A 13,771-nucleotide genomic window follows, 5' to 3' on the forward strand; every position below is an offset into this window, starting at 1 on the left:
TTTTTTGTGTTTGAGAATTCTTGTGATCATTCTTTGAGAATTTTTGAGAAAAGGTTTGCTAGGTGAGTAGAATTCAACCTTGTTCTTAATCAGGAGAAATGCCACTTCGTGGTGAAGGAAGGCATGGTGTTAGGGCATAAGATTTCACAGGCGGGGCTTGAGGACAATCGAGCCAAAATTGATATCATTTCTAAGCATCAACCACTGAATTCAGTGAATTCTATTAAGAGTTTTCTAGATCACATGGGTTTTTGTCGGTGATTCATAAAGGACTTTTCCCAAACGCCCGCTCGATGACTAAGCTCCCCGAGAAGGATGCCCCGTTTGTTTTCTCCTCAGAGAGAATTCGTAAATTTAAGTTGTTGAAGGAGACATTAGTGAATGTCTCTATCATGGTAGCCCCGGATTTGACTATACCTTTTGAGTTAATGTGTGATGCTAGCGATTTTGCATACGATGCAGTTTCAGATCAAAGGAGAGATAAGCACTTTCACCAGATTTACTATCGGATCAGGGCTCTGAATGATGCGTAGAAGCATTACACGACTACGGAGAAATAGCTCCTTGTGATCGTCTTTGCATTCGATAAATTTCAGTTGTATCTTGTCCTCTCTAAGACCATCGTGTACACGAATCATGCAGCCATTCGTTATCTTTTCTGTAAACAAGATGCGAAGCCGAGACTTATTCGTTGGATTCTATTTCTGTAGGAGTTTGATATAAAGATTCGTGACAAAAAGTGTGGGGAAAATGTTGCGGCCGATCACCTTTCTCGCCTTGAGTGCTCAGCTTCATCGGAACAAGTGGGGGTTCACATAAATAACAATTTCCCCCACGATTTCCTCATGTATATCAAGACTTGGGATGATGATCATCCTTGGTTTGCGGACATCGCGAATTTTCTTGTGAGTGGGAACGTTATGAAGGCCCTTACTCACCAGCAAAAGAAGATATTCTTTTCTAATATTAAGCATTATTTTCAGGAGGATCCCTATTTGTTTCGTGTCGGGGCCCAAATCGTGGGTAGGTGCGTGTATGGTGACGGAGCACGCAAAATCCAGAGTCACTGCCACGAGGGCCCGACTAGAGGACACCATGGAGCTACATCAACCGTGAAGGTCTTTAACGTCGGTTTCTTTTGGCCAACCATCTTCTGTGATGTTCATGACATGGTGCAATCTTGCGATGCTTGCTAGAGAGCGACCAACATCTCATCACAGGATGAGATGCCCCAGCGACTGATTCAGGTTTGTGAGGTTTTTTTTGTGTGGGGCATCGATTTCATTGGATCTTTCCCGACTTCTTTCAGCCACCGTTACATCCTAATAGCCATTGACTATGTTTCAAAGTGAGCCGAGGTGCAATCCTTGCCCACAAATGACGATAGGTCGATGGTGAAATTCTTGAAGAAGTTGTTTTCTTGCTTTGGTGCCCCCAAAGCATTTGTCATTGACTGTGGGACTCATTTCAATAATGTCCAGTTGGACAAGGCATTATCTGGATATGGTGTTCATCATCGCTTCTCTTCACCATATCACCCACAGACGAGTGGCCAGGTCTAGGTCATCAATCGGGGCATCAAGAGAATCCTTGAAAAGACCGTTAGTAAGAACCGTAAGGATTGGTCCGAGAAGTTGGATGACGCATTGTGGGCTTTCCATACCACCTACAAAACACTGATTAGTATGAAATCGTTTAAATTGGTGTACGGGAAAGCATGTCATATCCCTGTTGAGATTGAGCATAAAACTTATTGGGTTTTAAAAAGTGTTAATCTTGATCTTGCATGTGCGAGAAAAAACAGGTTTGGTCATATTCATGAGCATGAGGAATTAGGAGGCCAAGCTTATGAGAACTCAAGAATTTACAAGGGGAGAACTAAAAAAGCTCCACGACGCCTGCTTGAAGGACCACAAATAATTCCAAGTGGGCGATTATGTGTTTCTTACAATTTTCTCCTTCGTTTATTCCCCGGGAAATTGAAATCCCGATGGTCCGACCACTTTAGTGTGAGGCAAGTATTTGACTATGGTACCGTTGAGATCGGCCATGAGGATGGACACTTCTTCAAGGTGAACATTCACCGTTTGAAACAATATTTGGGTGAACCAATCAAGGTTACATTGGGGTTTTTTTTCCTCCACCCTATGATATAAGTGTGGGGAGTGTGAGTCTAGCTATCGACTCCTTCAAAATTTAGCATGTTTAGGAAATTTGTAGATTTATGGTTTTTTGTTCGTTTCTCATTAATACTCGGAATCGAGGAGTTGGATTCTGTGCCTTCGTTGTTTGGCGGGGTTTGTGCGTTAAATTTCTAGCTTGATCTTTTGGTTAGAGCTCATAATGGTCGAAATATGGGAGTCAAAATGGTGTTTGAAATAAAACATTTGGAAACTGCCAGAATGGCATGGTGGTGCACTAAAACTACACGGTGGTACTCTTTTGACCTCATGGTCGTGCATTTGACCTGCCTGCTCGTGCGCATTTCTCGAAGACCATGCGCCAGGTTTTAACCATCCTTCACAACCACCTAACTTAATAATTCCTCGTTTTCATCCTCCCAACACCCGGGTTAACCCTCTATCCTTCAAGATCTTGCAATTTCTCCCTGTTTCTAACAACCAAGGTTTGTTTTCCTCCTCTTTTCATCTTCCAATTCTTTATCTTTCTTAGTTCTAGGGTTTCTTCTTGTTTATTTTGGGGCTTCTTAGATCCAACCAATTAATGGTTCAATTTGTTGTATTTTCTCGCGTTAGGGGTTAGGTATAAGGTTGTATTGGTTCTTATTTGGTTCAATTGTGCTTGATTTGGTCGTTTTGGTTGTTTGGCTTGAATTTCGGCCAACTAGGGCCATTTTTCTGACCACTGTGCAAACTGCACAGTCGTGCCCTTGACATGCATGACCGAAAACCTGACTAATTCCACGGCGACCATCGCTGCATGATCATATCCACCGGCATGCTGGCCATGCACGACCGTGCACTATGGTCAGAAAGCCTGTTTTTCATGTTTATTGTGCTAATTCCTCCATATTTTGTTCAGATATCATTGCTTGACCACTCGTTCCTACAATTCAATGGTGAGAGCGCCAAAAGTAAAGCCGCATATATAAAATTGGTCGAGTTATCGGATCAGAGTGACAGCATTAGCATGGGTCAGTTCATTTGTTGGGACTCACAAATTAACCAGTGCGCCCGGTTTGAAGATATGCTCACTGAGCCTTGGAAGAGACTGTTCAACATCCGGCAACCCGTGTTTGTTGAGTTGACCCTTGAGTTACTTTCTTCTATTCAGCGTATGTCCCTTATTATTGATGTGTATGATAAGAACGGAATACTGCATTTCCATTTGGGTGGAAAGTGGCACACATGGTCCCATACCACCCTTGCCAGTCGACTCGGGTTGTACATGGATGAGGAACTTGAGACCAGGTTGTTCGATGGGTTGCGTAGTTTTCCGAACTCCGATGAAAAGGACGCATGTTGGGTTCGCATCACGGGATGAGCACCAAAGTGGTTGTCACACCCCAACCTACGACGAAACATGCCGGTGCGCGACAATATTTGTATTCTCAAAGACACTAAAACAATTATAAGTGTCAATATCTAATTTATTTTATTCATATTAAAGTACACAATGTATTTAAAACATAAGAAATTACAACAACATTTAAACTTTTATTAAATTTAGATTAAGGTATGATCTAAGTTCTCCACTTCAAATCTTCGGAAATAACAAACTACAATAGGCATAAAAATAATTTGTCAACAACACATGTTGAGCAAGTAATTTACAGTTTTGTGTAAATATAACAACAATATTGAGAAATAAACAATTCCTTGAGTATGTGAAAAGCATCAATTAATATAAACAAGTATAAGTGTCTTTTTTAATCATGCCACTAGATTACGAGCATGTCTACTCGACAAATTCGCAACCAATAAACAACATAAAGTAAAAGTAAATAAATGCGTCTTTCCGAACATGCCACTCGATTCGGACACGTCTACTTGGACAACGTATGATCGTACTATGAGGATGAGGATGAAATACCAACCAACCATAAAAGCTATAAACACATAATTCATATAGCAGTCAAACAACTAATCGAGCAATATCACAACCAGGCAAATAATGGAATTGGTTTAAGTATATTAGTATAATAATAAATGTGTCTTTTCGAACATGCCCTAGAATTCCCTCCTTCAACCATCCAAATATTCATTAATTTAACAAGTTTGGTCAAGGTTTGTTGACTTTGAAGTTCAAGACATCAGTAACCACGTTTTTCCTCATAGTTCCTCTTCTCGTTTGGGTAAGTTTTCTGTTGTAATTGTTTAGTATTTCATTCAATAAACAAAAGCCTTCAATCAATTTCACTGATTAATGGAGTTTCGGTGGTCAATTTGAACCCGGCCTGTTAAGGGTGTTTTAGTCAAACTTAATTGACTTGTTATAATCTCACTTGTTATAATCTCTATCTTCTGGTCGGAACAAGCTTTTGGTCCAGAAGAATTTTTTGTTCAAAATAAAATTTTGAGTGTACTGACTAAAACCTGACTCCTGACTCGCTGTTCAGATTCTGATCAGTATTAGCTCGCTTATTTACTGAAAATCTCATAACCGGAGTTCTATACATTCGTTTGGATTGATTCCAGTGGCTATGTTCATGGTTTTAGATCTAGTTTATTATCCTAAGTTTTAGTATTGTTTGTATTATCTCAGTCAGCACGTTAAAGTTCGGTTCTTCGTTATTCTTGTTACTTTCTAATCTCGTTTAAGTGATAAGATGAGAAATCACTCCCATTTTATAATTACTGTTTTCAAACATATATTGGGGACATATGCGTACTTAAAATATTTATGTATTATATTATACATGTTGGAATTACGTATGCCCGAGACACATACTTATATTAATGTGGCTAACTGTGTTTGATCCAAGTCGGGTCATACCCAATAACAAGCTAGACGACACCAATTGTATTCTTTTAATGATTTGATCATTTAAACGAATACCGAACACTATGTGTTTAGAAAATTGGTTTTCTAAACAAACACACTTGATAATTTAAATAAATTATCTGGATAATTTATTTATATAAATTAATTATTTAATTGGTTAAATAATTAAGATAGCATGCATGATTTATAAAATTAGTTTTATAAAGTATAAGATGGAGATGGAGATGTTTTAATTGTTAAAACAAAACAAAAAAAAAAAAAAAAATAACAATCAAAAACCGGCCACCCATGTGGGGTGGTGGTTTTACCCAATCAAATGGCCTTGTCTCCATGTGATGACCATTTAATATATCTCCACATCCAAGACATGCAAAAGTGATCTTTCATTTTGAATTTTTTTCAAGTGTTGAATCAAGTTCACTCTCTCTCACTCCCTCTCAAACCTCACGGCCCATTTTGGGCAGAAATTGGGAGTCTTTGGGAGCTCATATAGTGTTCATAAATCCTAGCAATCACTTGGTGTTGTCACAAATAGCTTGGGGTATCACACTCTTGAGGTCTTCTTCTTTGGAGGCTTGTCATTCATCCACCATCTCCTTCAACAAATCACTTGTTCTTCTAAAGGTAGAAGAAGGTACAATTTACATTTGTGAGCATTTTGTTCTTGTAATATTGATCCTTGTTCTTTGGGTTTTAGTTTTAACATAATGGTATGTTCACAACAAGTTTTAAAATCTAAGCTTCCGTTGCGTTTTCATGTTAAATATGGTTAACTTGAACTTTGATAATCTTGTTTAAAACCCAACAATGGCATCAAGAGCCGGTTACAAGGACTTATGCTTCTTACATGTTCATAGATTTCGGGTTTTTCATGGGTGAAAAAGGGGTCCGAAATTTGGGTGGATTTTACCCCTCATGGATTTGTAAGATCTTGACATGCATGAAAGATCTTAGGAAACCATTAATAACATTTGGATGTTGAAAATAAAAAAAAATAATAATAATAATTTGGGCCGTAGCCTCTTGGGGGGGGGGGGGGCCGATTTTATTTGGTGATTTTGGGCATTGGTTGCTTAGGTTGCATGCTTAGAACATTTGGTATGTTTGGATGTGTCATAACCGAAACCTAGACCTTGGATGTGTTGATTGTTGTTTGTGTATGTTGATTATGTTTATTATTCAATATGGTTGTAATAATTCATAATCTTAGGCTTGTGTAATTTATTTATTCATAAGTTGGTTTGTAATAAATAGATTAGTTGCATTTTCTTTTTTTTTAGAAAAATATGTATTAGGATACATTTTGTAAAAATTGAAGATGCAAGAATTGGTGGATTTGGGCCTTGGACCGAAATTTTGGGCTTGTTGGGCCTCACAGGCCCATCATGGGATTCAAGCCCATTAGGCCCATAAATTTCACTCTTGGGCCCAAGAAGACTTTTGGAAGTTTGGAGCCCATTAACAAGCCCAACAAGAACACAACAACTTGGAAAGGATACTTGAAGCATTTGGATGCAAGGTCAAGTGGGAGTCAACATTCCATCCTTGTGTCATGTTTTGTCCCTTAGGTGTGACTTATGACCTATACTTGTTTCGGCTAACAAGTATGGTCAAACTTAGCGGTTCTCGGTTATGACTATATTTTGCATGTGTTTGCTTGGTTGTTTGTTTTACTTATTGTAATGTGTGGTTGATAGATATTAGGATATCCAAACCGTCACATAGGAACGACAACAAGCATAAAACGGGTTCTAATATATATTTGGTAATATCGCGTCAATTAGTTTAATTAAATGGGTTTATTAAAACTAAGCGATTACTCACATATAATAAAATTGGTTTTATTATAACTTGAACCTTGAAAATTGGTTTTCAAAATCGCCATATTACTAAATGCATGTTAGGATATGGCATAATGTTTTTCAAACTAGAATATTGGAAAACTTAAAATCCCTTTTTCATAATTACCAAGGAAACAAGTCTTACACCATCCTTTTGTATGACACTTAACGTATTAGGGAACTTTAAATGGGATAAAGGTCACCTAACCATTTTGAGCAAACTAATATACTTAGGGTAATATTAACATATTTGTGGGATAAAGGTCACCTAACCACTTGTATGTTAATCTTACGTGTTTATACAAGTAGGACGACTTGAATTGGAAACCATGTGATAAAGGTCACCTAAGCATGGGGATCCAATGGTGTTGATGGGATAAACATGCCAACACGAAATAAGGATTTCGAATGGTCCCATACCTCTAGAAGTTGCAAAGGGTTGCAATTGTCAAGATTGACTACCTTGTTAAATCAAATAACGGGATAAAGGTCACCTAACCGAAATTTGATTTATCGTTGGATTCTAGAATTTAATTATTATTTTAAAATTTGGAATAAAAGGGTATTAATAATTAAATTGTTTGTAATACTAAAATAAAACTTTGTTAAATTTTGTAGATGGCCGCTAACAATGCAAACACCTCTACCCATAACACCCGTAACCTATCCTTAAGAACCATCCTTGAAAAGGATCGTCTAAACCATAATAACTTTATGGATTGGTATCGCAACTTGAGAATAGTTCTCAAACAAGAAGAGATATCATATGTCTTAGACGATCCCATTCCCGACGAGCCTAACGTGGAAGATGAGGAGGCGTATAACGATTGGGTCAAGTACACCAAAGATTCGGTGCAAGCCTCTTGCCTCATGTTAGGGACTATGATTCCCGAAATCCAAAAGGATTTCGAGCATCATGGGGCATACGACATGATAACTCAATTGAAGGAAATGTTCCTTCAACAAGCTAGAGCGGAACGTTTCGAAACGGTTCGAGCGTTTCATGCATGTCGTATGGAGGAAACCCAAAGCGTCTCATCTTATGTCCTAAAAATGAAAAGCTACATTGAAAAGCTTCGTAGGTTGAATTGTCCCGTATCTAATGAGTTGGCTACGGATTTGATCCTCAACTCTTTGACCAAAAGGTTTGAAACCTTTGTCATGAATTATAACATGAATGGATGGGACAAAAGCATTGGTGAGCTTCACGCAATGCTAAGAACGGCCGAAGCGGGAATGGGTAAAAGGGTTTTACCCGTTCTAACAATCAATGAAGGAAAAAGGGGACATAACTCCAACCCCAAAGCAAGTGTTGCTAAGGGCAAGGGCCACGTCCAAGGAAAGGGAAAGAGGAAAGCCATCACGCCCACCAAACCGAAGGAAAAGAAGCAAAAGGTTGCGGCGCAAGATCCATGCTTTGAGTGTGGAGAGATAGGTCATTGGAAAAGGAATTGTCCGACCTATCTCAATGCGTTAAAAGATAAGAGGGATGCGGGGCATACCTCAGGTATTATCTTTACTATACATATTGAACTAAATGTTATTTCTTCAAATACATGGGTACTTGATACCGGATGTGGAACTCACATTTGCAATTTGTTGCAGGGGTTCAAAAGAAGTAAACAACTCAACAAAGGGGACATTAGTCTCTTTATGGGCAATGGAGCAAGAGTTGAAGTCCAAGCCCAAGGAGACTACTTGTTAAAGCTTCCAAGTGGTTTGGAAGTAATTTTGAAGAATGTTTTGTATGCTCCTAAGTTAAGGAGAAACATTATTTCCGTGTCCCTTTTAAAACAATGTGGCTTTGATCTTAAATTTATAAATTGTGATATTCATGTTTTGATGAATGGCATGTTTTATTTTAAAGCTATACCCATGAATGGTATATATGAAATAGATCAAAGTGGTATGTCACATAGTAGTTCAATGTACAATGTCAACACCAAGAAACTCAAGAAGGACTTGGGTGATTCCTATCTTTGGCATTGTCGCCTTGGACATATAAGTAAGAATCGCATGCAAACTCTTCGCAAGAGTGGTATTCTAGAAACAAATGAGTATGATTCATTTGATGTATGTGAATCTTGTTTACAAGGCAAAATGACAAAGCAACCCTTTAATAAAACTTTTGAAAGGTCAAAAGAATTATTGGGTATCATACATTCGGATGTATGTGGTCCTTTTAGACCAATGACTAGGAATGGTGAAAGATACTTCATTACCTTTATTGACGATTATAGTCGATATGGTTATGTGTACTTAATGAAACACAAAGATGAAGCTTTTGAAATGTTCAAAGACTTCAAAACTGAAGTAGAAAGACAACTCAAGACCACAATCAAAATACTTCGTAGTGATAGAGGAGGTGAATACCTAAGTGGTGTTTTTCAAGATCATCTTAAGAGTTGTGGAATTATTTCACAACTTACTCCACCTGGAACACCACAACATAATGGTGTGTCTGAAAGGAGAAATCGTACCCTATTAGATATGGTTCGATCGATGATGGCTAGAAGCACTTTACCTCTATCATTTTGGGGCTATGCTTTACTTTCCGCTGTTCGCATATTGAATATGGCTCCAACCAAGAAAGTGGAGAAGACACCTTTTGAAGTATGGCATGGAAAGGCTCCATCGCTATCATTCTTAAGAGTTTGGGGTTGTGAAGCTTATGTAAAGCAATACACCCCAAACAAATTAGAAGTCCGATCCACTAAGTGTATCTTTATAGGTTATCCTAAAGATGATTTAGGATATTACTTTTACGATCCTAGTGAGCAAAATGTTATTATTGCTCGAAAGGGTAAGTTCTTGGAAACTAAGTTCCTTGAGGAAGGAACTAATAGTAGAACAGTGAAATTTGATGAGGATCAAGAATCACAAGATGATACACAATTGGTTGATACTAGCACTCAACAAGAGGTTGTTGAAAGTGATCAAGTGGTTGATCAAAACACACAAAACGTTCGCAGATCTGGTAGAATTAGCAATCCACCTGAAAAATATGGATTTTTTGTAGAAGGTTGCTACGTGGTAGATTCGGATGAACCGACCACATACCGTGATGCAATGTCCAAGAATGATTGTGACAAATGGCTTGAAGCCATGAACGTTGAGATGCAATCCATGTATGACAACCAAGTTTGGGAATTGGTTGAACCACCACTCAACTCCAAAGCTGTTGGAAGTAAGTGGGTTTTCAAAAGGAAAACTGATATGCATGGAAACTTGGATACTTATAAAGCAAGACTTGTAGCTAAGGGTTTCACTCAAACTCAAGGGGTTGATTATGATGAAACTTTTTCGCCTGTGGCAATGCTTAAGTCTATTAGGATATTATTTGCCATAGCTGCACATTATGATTATGAAATTTGGCAAATGGATGTCAAGACCGCTTTCCTAAATGGATATCTTGAGGAAGATGTCTATATGGTTCAGCCTGAAGGTTTTGTCGATCCAAAACATCCTAATAAAGTATGCAAGTTAAAGAAATCAATCTATGGATTGAAACAAGCATCTAGAACTTGGAATCATCGTTTTGATGAAGAAATCAAAAGTTTTGGATTCATCAAGAACGCTGATGAGGCTTGTGTGTATAAGAAAGCTAGTGGGAGTATAATTACCTTCTTAGTATTGTATGTCGATGACATTCTACTATTTGGAAATGACATTCCAACCATGGAAAGCGTTAAGGCTTGGCTTGGAGGTAGATTTTCCATCAAGGATCTTGGTGAAGCTGCCTATATTTTGGGAATAAAGATCTATAGGGATAGGTCAAGGCGCTTGATAGGTTTGAACCAAAGTACATACATTGATAAGATCTTGAAAAGGTTCAAGATGGAAAACTCCAAGAAAGGTTTTGTACCTATTCAAAGAGGGACTATATTGAGTTCAGCTCAATGTGCAAGCTCAAAGGATGAGCAAGAGATGATGAAACAAATCCCATATGCTTCTGCTATAGGATCCATCATGTATGCGATGATATGTACTAGACCGGATGTGTCATGCGCTTTGAGCATGACAAGCAGATACCAACAGAATCCAGGAAACAGTCATTGGATGGCTGTTAAGAACATATTGAAATACCTTAGGAGAACTAAGGATATGTTTCTGATATATGGATCTGGTGAGGAGGAACTCGCTATAAAAGGTTACACGGATGCGAGCTTCCAAACTGATCGAGATGATTCTCGATCACAATCTGGGTATGTGTTCACACTTAATGGAGGAGCTGTCTCTTGGAAGAGCTCAAAACAGGAAGTGGTAGCATTGTCCACTACAGAATCAGAATACATCGCCGCTTCATTGGCAGCTCAGGAAGCTGCATGGTTGAAGAAATTCATTACTGATCTAGGGGTGGTCTCTTCCATTCAAGACCCTCTAGAAATCTTTTGTGACAACGAGGGTGCGATTGCACAAATCAAGGAACCTCGTTCGCACCAAAAGACTAGACACATAGAGCGGAGATTCAACTACATAAGGGATGAAGTTGAAAAGGGAAAGATATGTATTCGCAAAGTTGGAACTGATCAAAATCTTGCGGATCCATTCACGAAGCTCCTAGAAAGACCGAAACATGAGCGTCATGCGAGTGGCTTAGGACTTCGATATTCTAGTAATTGGATTTGATCTATTTTGTATTTACGTTTAAAAGACTTTTGTAATTTAACTCTTTTATATGATTATGGAATCTTGAGTTAAATTCTAATTTTGCATGTTTAATCCATGAATAAGTTATCTTATTCTAAAAGTCCGTAGTCGATCACATTTGTGGGAACAAATATGAAGCAAGACTATTATGAACTAGGATTGGTGGATATTCATAAGGAATGAATATGGAGCATAGGTTTGCTGCCAAGGTTCATAGATATTTGTGGGATACAAATATTGGAATGACCCGCTCTCAATATTACTACATGGAGTCGATGGACCTGATCATTAGTAATTTTGAGTAAAGGAGAATTTCATATTATCCTTAGACCTGAGATGTATACTGGGCCTTGATTTTCACCGAGTATTACACTTTGACTCTCCCCTTCGCTATTCGTAAAAGATGGTACATAAGGATGAGCTCGGGTGGAGTATAAAGTGATAGTGAGAGGCGTATACAGTCAAGATGGAATTTGTTCCTCTTATGTGTTGAGAGTTTAGATGTCTAAGGCCTGATAAAGTTGAATTGTAAAGAGAATGATCACCTATGTCTCTTAGATCCAACATGACATCTAGTAACAAAGAGATATAATGATAGATTCACCTAAATCATATCAAGTAAGGGACTTGAAGGGATGATGTTATTGAATGGCACTTCGTCAAACACGTTAGGGGTGATGAACTGTTGTTAGGCGGTATTCACCACTTGCATTAATTTTCTATGTATCTCGTGCAAGTGGGAGATTGTTGGAATTACGTATGCCCGAGACACATACTTATATTAATGTGGCTAACTGTGTTTGATCCAAGTCGGGTCATACCCAATAACAAGCTAGACGACACCAATTGTATTCTTTTAATGATTTGATCATTTAAACGAATACCGAACACTATGTGTTTAGAAAATTGGTTTTCTAAACAAACACACTTGATAATTTAAATAAATTATCTGGATAATTTATTTATATAAATTAATTATTTAATTGGTTAAATAATTAAGATAGCATGCATGATTTATAAAATTAGTTTTATAAAGTATAAGATGGAGATGGAGATGTTTTAATTGTTAAAACAAAACAAAAAAAAAAAAAAAAAAAATAACAATCAAAAACCGGCCACCCATGTGGGGTGGTGGTTTTACCCAATCAAATGGCCTTGTCTCCATGTGATGACCATTTAATATATCTCCACATCCAAGACATGCAAAAGTGATCTTTCATTTTGAATTTTTTTCAAGTGTTGAATCAAGTTCACTCTCTCTCACTCCCTCTCAAACCTCACGGCCCATTTTGGGCAGAAATTGGGAGTCTTTGGGAGCTCATATAGTGTTCATAAATCCTAGCAATCACTTGGTGTTGTCACAAATAGCTTGGGGTATCACACTCTTGAGGTCTTCTTCTTTGGAGGCTTGTCATTCATCCACCATCTCCTTCAACAAATCACTTGTTCTTCTAAAGGTAGAAGAAGGTACAATTTACATTTGTGAGCATTTTGTTCTTGTAATATTGATCCTTGTTCTTTGGGTTTTAGTTTTAACATAATGGTATGTTCACAACAAGTTTTAAAATCTAAGCTTCCGTTGCGTTTTCATGTTAAATATGGTTAACTTGAACTTTGATAATCTTGTTTAAAACCCAACAATACACACTAGAAAACTGTCATGTATTGTGTGTGTATTAAATTAAATGACATACTGTTACTTGATTACTTGATTCTAGCAATTCGTAGGGGTTCAACATAATCACATTATAATATGATCATACGGCTGTCATAGTAGCCATAGTTTGTGAGACTTGGTCAACTGACGCTTTTATTTGTTCATGGTTTGATTGTTTTACATTCACAATAACATTTTTGCATTTTATTATATTTACTATTGTAAAAAATCTGGTGTTTTCCCCACTCAACCATGTGTTGACAAAACTATGTTATTTTCTAAGCATATGCAGGTTATCAGATGGTTTGCAAATGAGGTGAAGGACACTTAGAGATACCTTAAGATTTAAAATTCAATAAAGACTACAAATTTTGATTGTTGAGATATTTGGGTTGAATTCTATTCTTTGAAATTGATGTACTTGAATGATGTTTTTATTATATAAAAATAATTAAATAGTTATTTTAGTAGTTATTTAGCTGGGTCAATAAAATGTCATGGAAAACTCATGGGAAGCCCAACTCACAAAGTAATTTTATTATGCTAACAAGTTTGGAAAATAAAATGCCATGGAAGGCTCATGGGAAGCCTAACTCACCAAAGAAAATTTGTTTATTCATTTACTCGATTTCAGTTAAAAACAAATTTTTATGATATT

Source organism: Bidens hawaiensis, unplaced genomic scaffold (genome assembly GCF_021521415.1).
Source record: "Bidens hawaiensis isolate Kalapana, Puna unplaced genomic scaffold, B.hawaiensis_p1.1 tig00003752_1, whole genome shotgun sequence".
Taxonomy (NCBI): domain Eukaryota; kingdom Viridiplantae; phylum Streptophyta; class Magnoliopsida; order Asterales; family Asteraceae; genus Bidens; species Bidens hawaiensis.